Source organism: Saimiri boliviensis, chromosome 8 (genome assembly GCF_048565385.1).
Source record: "Saimiri boliviensis isolate mSaiBol1 chromosome 8, mSaiBol1.pri, whole genome shotgun sequence".
Classification (NCBI taxonomy): Eukaryota; Metazoa; Chordata; class Mammalia; order Primates; family Cebidae; genus Saimiri; species Saimiri boliviensis.
This window is the reverse complement of record NC_133456.1, coordinates 105,118,670-105,131,139: the sequence shown is the minus strand read 5'-3', so window position 1 is coordinate 105,131,139 and position 12,470 is coordinate 105,118,670. Positions and strand designations below refer to the sequence as shown.

Sequence of the window (12,470 nt, the reverse complement as noted above, 5' to 3'; positions counted from 1 at the left end):
CAAAGCGTGAAAAGTGTCCCACAGGATTCCTTTTACCTCTGAGAATCTAAGACTCAGCTAACTTTTGTAAACCTGGCATTAGAGGTTTATGAAATATCCTGCTGCTCTTGATTTTTCTTGGATATGGAAACAGAGATGAAACTGCTAACAGGCGGCAGTCTGATTCAGTCTAATTCTGATTTTCTCTGTCACCTGATGCATCACCTGATGATAGAGAAGAACACTGATAGCCACTTTCTCTTTAATAACGTCACTAAAAAAAACAGTGAGATGAGCTAAGGCAGGCAGGCAGGTAGGTAGGGAGGAGGAAAAGAGGCAACGGACATAGTAATAAATGTCTGGAAACCAGACCGGATAATCCAAAGTTGTAGAAAAATAACACGCTGCTCTGTAGAGACCGGCAGAGGGCACCTTGCAGGCAGAAACTGCACCAATGCCAGCTTCTCACCTTGGACTCTGGTTAGCAATAGGAATCTATTACCGGCGATAGATTTTTGAGTCTCTAACCTTTCTTATCAGTGACTGTTCATAGATTGTCAGCTGCATGCTGGGGAAAGAGCCATTTTCTTTTGTCTTAAGTTTTTTGGCCATTAATGATATCAAGAATGGTATGTTTTCATATGGTAGGTAAACAAAGAAATATTCTTAGTGCTATGTAAAATTAGAGCATTGTTCTTAAAATTCAATTTGTAACCTTCTCTTCTAGTCATACAGATTAACATTCTCTAAATGGACCCTGAAATAACAATACATTATGTAAAAGCACTAATCTTAAACCTGTTTCCAAAGACTGACCACCGTATCAAACAAAATCCTTGTAAATTCCTTATTTTGAATGTACACATACTTCTCTGCCAGTTTTAACATTTCCACTGTGCATTGCTTTCCTTTCTGAAAGTCAGGTTGATTGAGGTATAATTTATGTACAGTAAAATTTCATGCTTATTCTTTAAATGACAAGCCAAAACAAAAATGTACCAATGCTTACAACTAAAATGTTAATTTTAAGAGGTGAAATAGTAACAAGTCCTTTTTGATAAGTGCAAGTGTTTATCGCTATATTTAGGAGACAACAAAAAATAATCAATATTTTCATAATGAAGGGATTTCTAAAATGGCGTGGCTATGCAGAGCTATCACCTTGAAGGATAGTTATGACTCTGTACAGAACTAGTTTATTTAAGAATCATAACACAGTCTAAGAACTCACTAATGCCCAGCAATGGGGGTCATACAGATTTGTCTGGACAACTTCCAACACATAAATGACAATTTATAGAAAAGTAAGGCAAAGGTGATCTGTTACTGACACACGAAATACCATCATTGCCTTAAAAATGATAGCTACCTTTTGCTTCAATGGATTCCTGGTGGATTACTTTGAAAATGTAAAAGTTATTTTCAGTACATAAATAATGCTCACACATTAACAAATCAGCTAGATTATTAGCTTAGTACTTTGCGGGCAGAAGCTTCATTTATGATAATGAATGCATGACTTAAATTATATAAATTATATATTACATACAAAATTAGGTTAGGAACAAGTATATGTGGAACTCTTGTTACCTTATTCATCCTCCTTCCAAGAATTAAAATGACAAACACATTCTATTTCATATTCACTCTCACGTAACATAAAGTGATCAATATGCAAAACAGCCTATAGAATTATGTATCCGGGTGCCACCTTTATTAACTGTGTGACCTTGGGAAAGTTAGCTAACTTTTCTGTGCCTCAGTTTCCAAATCTACGTAACAGATTTGAAACATGATTCTCCATATCTGCATACTAACAGCACCTGCCTTAAAGAGTTGCTATTAAGGCGAAATTAGAGAAAGCTAGTATATTCAGCCCTTCCTATCTGTAAGCCCAGTCAACTCCAAATCAAAGAATATTCAAAGAAAAAACAAAACAATGGATGGTTGTATCTGTACTGAACACCTAAGGATTTTTTAAATATATACTTGTCATTATTGTCTAACCAATACAGGATAACAACTATTTACATAGTATCACATTGGATATTATAAGTAATCTAGAGATGATTTCAAGTATAGGGGAGATGTGCATAGGTTACATGCAAATACAACACCATTTAATTTCAAGGTCTTAAGCATCTGCAGATTTTGGTATTCTAAGGTGGGGAGACGGTGGGCGGGTCTTAGAATCAATCTCCACGGATACTGAAGGGTAACTATAGAGTCCCCAGAGCTGTGTTTGGCATTTGCCAAGTTGTCAATAACTATAAGCTGGGATGATTATCGACAACTCACTGCTATACTCCCAAATGAAAATGACTTACAAATGATGTAGGAAATTCATGTTTTCCAAGTGGGTCATCCCCGCAACAGACAGGTTTCTCCATATTCTGAGGGAAATGCATTTAAACACTCCTCTTTCCTACTAAGTAGATACAACCACAAGTATGATGATTACAGGTTATATGAGTGGCGTTTCCCACGCGCCAGGTACCTGGCTGTGTGTTTTTTCTGTACTACCTTATTCTTCTTCAAAGTAGTCCTTGGATACATGTGCTATTACAAACTTCACGTTACAGAAGAGGCAACTGAGCCAAAAGAGAAGTTAAAGGACTTGCTCAAGGCCATACAGCTACAAAGTAGTGACTCGGCTAGGTGTGGTGGCTCACCCCTATAACCCCAGCACTTTGGGAGGCTGAGCAGGAAGATCACTAGGTGAGGAGATCGAGACCATCCTGGTCAACATGGTGAAACCTGGTCTCAACCAAAATACAAAAAATTAGCCGAGCGTGGTGGCATGCGCTTGTAGTCCCAGCTGTTTGGGAGGTCGGGGCAGGGGAATTGCTTGGACCCAGGAGGTGGAGGTTGCAGTGAGCTGAGATGGTGCTACTGCACTCCAGCCTGTCAACAGAGCAAGACCCCTGTCTCAATAACAACAACAACAACAACAACAACAACAACAACAGTAGTGACTCTAGAATCAAAACCAGGCTCTGGATCTCCCATACCTGTGCCACTCCCTGTCACACATAGCACAGTGTTCTGATTTTGCCTGCTAAATTGATCTGCAGAAAGAAGGAAAAGGAATATTTATGGTGAAAAGTAGAGCAATATTCATAGCAGGAGGAAGTAGGAGTGAACATTTTCTCAATGCTATTAATAAAAGTGATTTTATAAGCAAACATATGTATTGTGATGGGTTAAATTACATTTCAGAAAACACCCATACAAATAATTGAGATTTAATTATTTCATGGCATTTCTGCAGTCACTTACTTTTTCATGAAAGTATCCCAGAAAACCCTATATTGCTGATTTAATTTTATCCGTAAGGAAATAAAATCAAAGAAATTGTATGATAACATTTAACAGCTCTGATTTCTCAGCATGCTTCTCCATGTATCTTAAAGAGGGAACGGAAGCAGTGTTGTTGGAATGGGTCCAGAAGTTTCAAGATACAAATCTATTTCTCCTTTAGCCATTAAATGCCATAACCAATGGGCAAAAATCACTTTATATGGCATTCTAAAATATCATGTCAGAGTTGCAAATTTCGTCAACATAAAGAAGTATCTGGGCTGGCCAAGGCTGGTGAAGGTCACTTCCACTGCCGTCTTTTAAACAGCATCTTAGAGAGTTTTTAAAATGCAGAGGTGTTCATTCGAGGTGAGATTTAGTACCAAAGGTGGTTTGGTTTGCATGGGTCCCAAAGCTCATCTTTTCCTCCAAACCATCACAGAAGATATCAGAAAAAGAACGAATCCTAATAACGAAAAACTCTGAAAATCCAAACATTTCACTGGAAAATAAACATTTTCCAAAAGAAAACAATTTCTTTCATGTATGCAACAGACCTAAGATAGTCACTTCATCTCTCATAAATCAAAGATTACAAGTCACATTTTGGCTAGGTGCAGTGGCTCATGCTGTAACCCCAGCACTCTGGGAAGCTGAGGCAGGTGGGTCGTTTGAGCTCAGGAGTTTGAGACCAGCCTGGGCAACAGGGCAAAACCCCTTCTCCACTACAAATATACAAATCTGCCAGGCGTGTGGCGCACACCTGTAATCCCAACTACTTGGGAGGCTGAGGCAGGAGAACTGCTTGAACTCGGGAGGTAGAGGTTACAGTCAGGTAAGACTGACCCACTGCACTCCAGCCTGGGCGACATAGTGAGACTCTGTCACAAAAAACAACAATCAGTAAGTCACATTTTGTCTAAAAGGGTTTTCTAAACATCTAAATGTGCATTCAGAAACAGAAACCATGACTACAACAAAAGCAACAGCAAGAAAGCAGTTTCTGGAACCACTGGGCACAGCTCCCATTTAGGTATTTTGTGATGTCCCGCCCCTTCTTAGTAATAGCAGAAAGCGCAATCCCCACAGGGGAGGGCTTCAGTAGAGCAGAAACACCCCGGGTCAGGAACGCTGTGTTCAGCTATGGCCTCAAACATCTTAACTGTCAAGAATCAAGACTCACAACAGCCCCTGCTCGCTCACTGTGCAGTCAGGAGCCATGATTTTTCATCCTGGTATCCTCCTTCTTGGTCCAATGACGGAAACATCATTGTTTTCAGATGATCCATCACTTCCTCTCTGACTCTTCTGCCCCTGATGGAGTCCCTTCTCTCCAGCAGAGTCAAACCCTTCCACCATATGTTCCCACTGGTCCCTGCAAACACTTCCATCGGAGATCCCCAAACACTTTATTTTATATATTTTAAACTGTTTTTTTTTTCTTCCTCTTACCCTGTATGTCAATGAGGCAGGACCCCAAGCTCCTTCCACCTCCAGGGGTTATAACTACCTGGCACTTGTCAATCAATACTTCTGAATACCAGTCTCAAAGATACTAGGATGGCGAGCATTAGCTTGTAGGACATTGTGACTAATGATATTAAAATACGTGAATAAACACATCAATAAGATGTTCAATATCAAAGCCATTAGGGAACTACAAATCAAAAACACAGTGAAATATCACATTGGTGTGAAATGGGGCTGGGATCAAAATGCAAATTGGCCGGGGCTGGTGGCTCACTCCTAGAATCCCAACACTTTGGGAGGCTGAGGTGGACAGATCACCTGAGGTCGGGAGTTTGAGACCAGCCTGACCAACATGCAGAAACCCTGTCTCCACTAAAACTACAAAATTAGCTGGGCATGGTGGGACATGCCTATAATCCCAGATACTCGGGAGGCTGAGGCAGGAGAATCGCTTCAATCCGTTAGGTGGAGGTTGCTGGGAGCCAAGATTGTGTCATTGCACTCTAGCCTGGGCAGCAACAGCGAAAACTCCATCTCAAAAAAAAAAAAAAAAAAAAACAAAAAACTGCAAATCAAAACCACGGTGAGACAGCATTTCATACCGGGGGCTGTGAAATGGGGCTGAATCGAAAAAGTCAGATGATAACATGTGTGGCTCAGGATGTGGAGGTACTGGAACTTTTATACATTGTGGATAGGAATGCAAAGTGGTCACAGGTGCTTTGGAAAAGAGTCTGGCTGTTCCTCAAATGATGAAACATAGTTACCATTTGACCCAGCAATTCCACTCCTAGGTATATGCCCAAGACAAATGACAACATATGCCCACAGAAAAACCTGTATGGAAACGTTCACAGCAGCATTATTCATAACAGCCAGAATAACCCAAATATCCATCAATTGGTGAATGGACAAACGAAACATGGTATAACCATGCAGTGGGATGTTATCACATGTTCAAGGACGTGGACAAGCCTTGAAAACATCATGCTGAGTAACAGATGCTAGGCACAGAGGACTACCTATGGTAAGACTCCATTTATATGAAAAGTCCACAACAGGCAAATGGAGAGAGGCGGAGAGTAGATGAGTGGTTGCCAAGGGATGGGAAGAGAAGCTGACAGTGATGCTAAGGGTTGTGGCGTCTTCTTGGGGGATAATAAAATGTTCTATAATTGACTGTGGGGATGAATGCTAACCGTATGAATATATGAAAAGCTACTAACTGTTCACTTTGAATGGGTGAATTGTATCGGATATGAATTTTATCTCAACAAAGCTTTTTTAAAAGAACACCACCACCACGAGCTCTTCGGCATCTGACTATTCTTTGACTGGCAGATAGGCAGGAATTGGGATGACTGCTACACTATGTACGTTCTTCTTCTTTTTTCTTCATTTTTCTTTGAGACAAGGTTTTTCTCTGTCACGCAGGCTGGAGTACAGTGGCCTGATCAAGGATCACTGCAGCCTCGACCTGCTGGGTTTAACCAATCCTCCTACCTCAGCCTCCCAAGCAGTTGGGACTACAGGAATGAGCCACTGTGAGTGGCTAATTTTTTTTTTTTTTTTTTTTTGGAGAGACAAGGTCTCACTATGTTGCCTATGCTGCTTCTGAACTCTTGGGGTCAAGCCATCCTCCTACCCCCACTTCCCAAAGTGCTGGGATTACAGGCACGAGCCTCCTGGTGTTACTTGCTTTCTGGCTTTCTTCTGAAAGAAGTCTCTTTGAATCGCTTTTGTCTTTCATCTCACAAAGACTGATCATTTGGGGGAAATTAAGGCAGTTCAAAGGCAGCTCAATCAACCAAGGTCAGATAACCTGATTTCTCAAATGCTAATATACTGACTCTGGGTAGTGAGCTTATTGCTTTTCTCCTTCACACTGCCTGCTAAGATAGGTCAAAGCTTGCTATGAGCCTCCACACTAGAGAAAGAGGAGCAGAGGCTGTAATCCACCACTAGCCAAATCTATGACTTGTTTGAAAGGGCAGGAAGGGGAAAATAGAGAGGAAGGGAAGTGAGCAGATGGCTAAAGCAAACAACCGGAATTCTTTTTTTTTTTTTTTTTTTTTTTCCTGAAATCAAATGGGAAATTATTCACTATTCTATTTAAAAGCACTGCTTGCCAGAAAATTAAAGGTACCTGGAATATATTCAGAAGACTTAGAACAAAGAGCTGCCAGCTTTCACAGTTTATTGGTGAAAACCAAGATACTTAAAAACAAATCAATAGCTTTGCTTAACTATTAAGAACTGGAAACAGTGGCCTGTAAAATGTTTAATAGCATGCCCAAGTCACAACTATAAAAGCATTAGTTACAGAAGATTTCATTTATTTATAAAGGGAGACTTCAGGGCTATGTTCGCTTTCCTCTTTCCAGCAGCTATTTTATAAAATGATTCTGTTCTGAAACTTTTAAATGGTTAAGGGAAATCCATTTGAATATTTCCTTGGAAAAACTTACAAGAACTTCATGAACTTGCTTATTAATCAAAGATTTAAACAATCTCATCTTTATTTTTAATTTATTTTTTTAACCATCAATGCAGTCTTAACTTAAAAAGGTTTTCACTCTAATTTATTTTGAAGCAAGACAAATACCCTAACAAAACGCAGATTAGAAACGGCTCTTATGAATTATGAAGGCATATTCAGCATGTATGAAAATGAGGAATTAAGTCAGTCTCCTTCTCTGAGATATGCATCTTATTTCTTCACTATTCAAACAATTGGAATAGCTTATTTATCCAAATCAATTAACAAAATTAAAAAGAAAAAGCATATTCAAAGGGGAAAATCTTATCAGTCTTTAAAAGAGAAATATTGCACCCGATGGCTTTGCAAATCTTAAGAGGTACTTAAAATCAGATTACTAAAAAAAGACAAAAGCAAATAAAAATGGTAACTCTCCTATATGCAAGAGGGACATGCAAAAAAGAAAATGAACTCAAATGCCTTGTTATTACCTTGCACATCGGGGACAAAATGCCAAAGAGGAAAATTATTATCTTCAATTTTCCCTATTGAGTACTTTATAGGCACGTTGATTTTTCTAGGGGATAGGCGTCACAATAGAACTATTTACTGAATTTAGTATAAAAATTCTCTGTACAAAAAATTCAACTATGTTCACAAATCGCTAATGTGTATTAATGTCCAAATTTTGCCAGAAATTATTCCTATTATCTTGTTTGAAATGAGATTTCATAAAAGATATGAAGAGATTGAATTTGGAGGGGGAAAAAAACACCATTCATACAGCGATAAAGTTCCAATTTACCACTATCAAAACCCATGCCTTAACACTACACTAGGACTTTTGTTTAAAAGCAAAAGAAAACACATCTTGCCGTTTAAAACTCGTCGAATTCCACTCCTTCCTGAGGAACATTCAGAACCAGGCATTTCTCATCACGGAGAAACACAGTTATAGAGCGCTTTGTAAAATTACCCATGTGCAATTATCTGACTTATTTTGACAATAATTAATTCTCTCTTTCCCTCAGGCTCAATCTGTAAGAATGAAATAATACTAACCAAAAGCTCAAGTAAAACATGCAGGCATGTCCATTCTGTAAAAGCTGAGACTATCTCTTTAGCTCACAGAGAGGCAGCGGGGAGAGCCGGGGTGGGGGGTGGGGTGGGGAGGGCGGGGAAGGGAGAAGGAAGGGAGGGGAGGGAGGGGAGTGGGCAGGGATAACATAAGGAGAAATGCCAGATATAGTATGCACCTAAAGTTAAATAAATAAATAAAATTCTGTATATTTGCAGACGTGTCAAAAGGTTGTCAAGAGTAGGCAGGTTCACGGGGTCTCATTAATCACCTTTCTGTAACAGAGGTTTAAATGACGATTATATAATAATAGCACAGCTAAGCACATTTCTATCAATATTTTTGTTCCGTCTCAAAATAGCACTGACCTATTGTTACGTTTATCAAACTTGCCCCATAGTAGGTCCTCCATAAATGTTCACTGTCATTGATAAAGACGATGATAAAGGTATCTTTTGAGAAGAGAATCTTACAAGAAGACAGGCAAAGCAAAAACAGAGGCACAAGAGCAAGAGGTGGATCTAACTACAACTGGAAGTCGGCACCAATAAGGAGTCCTGAAAAACTTTTCATGTCTTTATTCAAAAGAAAGCCCTGAGTTTTTCATAATGTATATTTCATTCAGGTTTTTAATATTTATAACAGATGCACACAACTTGTGAACAAAAATATGGACTATGGAATTTATTTAGATTTGATTTACGTGAATCATCTTTATTAGATAAATTAATTTTTTATTGTCACATATCTAAGATGATCTGCACATGAATTTCTACTATGAAATAGTTTAAAAATTTAAACGCTACATGAATCAACGTTTTTACTACTGAGCTATCATGTTTCTTTTTATGTATTTATAAAACTTGTTTTTCAAGCTGATGTCAAACAAGGGATAGAGGACTGAATGATTTGAAGCAACTTCTTTATTCTCTTGTTTCTAGGTTAAAAGGTGTTCTGTGTTCAATGATGAAACTTATTCATTCATTTATTTAGCCAACTTTTCATCTAAAATTTATTCAAGGAAGAATCAGTTCAAATTTACTTTATTTGAAAGAAAAATGCCAAATGCTCACCCTTCAAGATTTTATTTTGTACCTTAGTTTAGCATAAGCAGATAAATTCTCAGTGTCACCACTGCTGAGTTTCCTTGCTATTTTTATTTTCTACTGACAGAATATTCAAAGCTGACAAATGTTGTAGAAAAGACTTAGTTATTAAAAGCCTTAATTTACAGCAAATAGTGACAGTTTTCTTTTGCTCCTCATAAAGCAAAATCGAAGAGGTGTAAATACACAAGGCAAGGTAAAACAAACACACTTTGCATACTTTTGAAAACAGTTCTAATAGGTAGTGCTCATGTGAAATATTACTCTAAAGGTACTAGTTTGAGTGTTTATTCAAAGAATAAAAATAGAATTATGGCTGACAACGCTCAATAGTACTTTAAAAGCTTGACTTATGGATAGCTTTTATATCTAATGAAGTCTTTAAAAAAATAAATAACTGACTTAAAATACAAGACATAGTTTAAACTAATGTAATATTATCTGTCTGCCAAGAGGAAAACAAAATACAGTAAATAAATATTTATTTCTACTTCAAAGAGATGGCTGGTATTTAGTTAAATTTCCTAAATATCCCCAAATGGACCTTTACTCAGACTTCTACCTTTTACTTAATTTGGGGGAGGAGAAAGCACATTTATATACACAAAGGCTACGTAAATTCCGAGTGGTGCAGGGGTGACATAATTTAAGAAAAATTTCAGAGACAACACTAAAATGTTTCTTATTGGAAAGGACCCTTATGTGACCTCTTTGGAAGCTAACAGTAGTACTCAACTGTAAAATATATTGCCAGCACCACTGGAAATGAGGAAGAGAGATGTTAGAAAGACCAAAAACAAAAACAAAAACAAAAAACCCTGGAAAATTCACATGGAAAAGGAAAGCAAACTTTTTCCTCTTGAAGAAGCATGTCATCAATTAAAGGAGCCCAATTCAGAAAGACTGCTATGAAGCTATAGGAAGGGCGCTGATAACAAGACAGGTGATTCACCTGCCCCAAAGGCAGAAAACACAAGTCAGAATCCGGAGGAAGGAGCCATTCTTCCGTGGAGAAGAACATTCCCCATACTTTCTGCGATGACCAGACTGTTCTGCATCTCAACTGGTATACTGGTTATACACATGTGTCAAAACTCAGGAAACTATATATACACACATACACACACATACACACACACGCACTTATGGTCTGTGCGTATGTATGTAAATTATACTTCAATTAAAAAAGAACTCATAAACATACCAAATGTATAAGTTTATTTTAATGTATTAGATGCAAAATTAAAAATCTTACTTTTCTTTTTTTTTTTTTCCAGGGGACAGGGTCTCACTCTGTCGCCCAGGCTGGAGGGCAGTGGTCTAATCATGGCTCACTGCAGCCTCCACCTCCTGGGCAGAAATTATCCCAAGAGGCTGGGACTACAAGTGCACCACCATGCCCAGCTAATTTCTGTATATTTTTTAAGAGATGGGGGTCCCAGTATGTTGCCCAGGCTGGCTTGAAACTACTGGGTTCAAGTGACTGGCTTGCCTCGGCTTCCCAAAGTGCTGAGATTACAGGTGTGAGCCACCACACCTGGTCTAATTAATTTTTACTAAATCTTTCTTTACGCAGAGAACAGGAAAATGTAAAAGAGAGACCTAAAAAAAATCTAGGAAAAAAAATACAAGGAGAGCAGAGAGATAAATCACTAAACTCTGCAACACCATTGGAAAAGAAGTATCTTTCCAAAGGTTCTAACAGTGCTGAGGAGGCAAGGAAAGAAAAGGAAGAAGTAGGCTTCAGATCTGTGTAACTCTGACATATGTTTCCTACTTTTAATAAATAAGTTTCTGTGTTACAACAGACTATTAACAGTATCTCCTTTTTAAAGTTGATGAAATATACAGAATAGTTCAGTGGCATCCCTAAGGATACACAATTAGGAAAAAGCTAGGATACAAATAGATCTCTAAAACTCCTACACATAATTCTTCTCGCAAAACAATACTCTGTTGTGTGTGTGCAGAGGGTAAAAATAAAAACCACTGTAAGTTTCACATGGTAGTAACACGGCTTTCCCTCCTCGCCCACACAGGATGGATGAGTATAAATGTGCCAGGATGTGCTTTAACTAAGAGCATGAACTGAAACAATCAAGAATTTTTTTTTCCCCCTAAATATTCATTCACTCCTTGGTTTAAAATTCTGCAACAAGTAGAGGCGGGCGTGGTGGCTCACGCCTATAATCCCTGAACTTTGGGAGGCTGAGGCAGGCGGATCACTATGTCGGGAGATCGAGACCATCCTGGTTAACATGGTAAAACACTGTGTCTACTAAAAATACATAAAGTAGCCGGGCATGGTAGTACAGGCTTGTAAACCCAGCTACTTGGGAGGCTGAGGCAGGAGAATCATTTGAACCTCAGGAGACGGAGGCTGCAATGAGCGGAGATTGTAGCACTGCACTCCAGCCTGGGTGACAGAGTAAGACTCTGTCTTAAAAAAAAAAAAAAATTCTGCAACATGTAATAATTGTGCCTGAAAATATATGTAAGTTAAATATGTAGGGCTAAAAGGGGTCTTTGGCTGCAAACACAGTATAATTTTTTTTTTTTAATTTTAGTATGCAATTGGTATTGTAATTTGACTTAAGCCAGCTGTACTAGATTTCAGAAGAACAGAAAGAAGACGATATTGGGTAAGAGCATACTTCCTGTGCATTAAGTGGAACACGCTTTCTAAAAACCTTATGAAAATTGGGAAGGAGGGAGATTGAACTCTCAAAGGAATTTCACAGAAGTTCACTGATGTCCAATGTGACACCAGAGCTAACCCTTAGATTCGTAAACACACAAGTAAAGGTTCTGCATTAATAATGCCTGTCTCTCCAAACACCCCCAAGTAACCCCAAGTGTAAGAGGGTAAGTGTGACTTTTTGGTTTTTTTTTGAGATGGAGTTTTGCTCTTGTTGCCCAGGCTGGAGTGCTAAGGGGCAATCTTGGCTCACTGCAACTTCTGCCTCCTGTGTTCTCTTGCCTCAGCCTCCTGAGTAGCTGGGATTACAGGTGCGTGCCAACATGCTCATCTAATTTGTATATTTTTAGGAGAAATGGG

General features: G+C 38.6%; 1 protein-coding gene across 4 annotated transcripts in view; it reads right to left on the bottom strand.

Moving 5' to 3' along the window:
• The window catches only part of RSU1 (Ras suppressor protein 1), a 225,916-nt gene that overhangs the window by 51,627 nt on the left and 161,819 nt on the right, over positions 1-12,470 (bottom strand). The gene's annotated exons all lie outside the window — the stretch shown is intronic.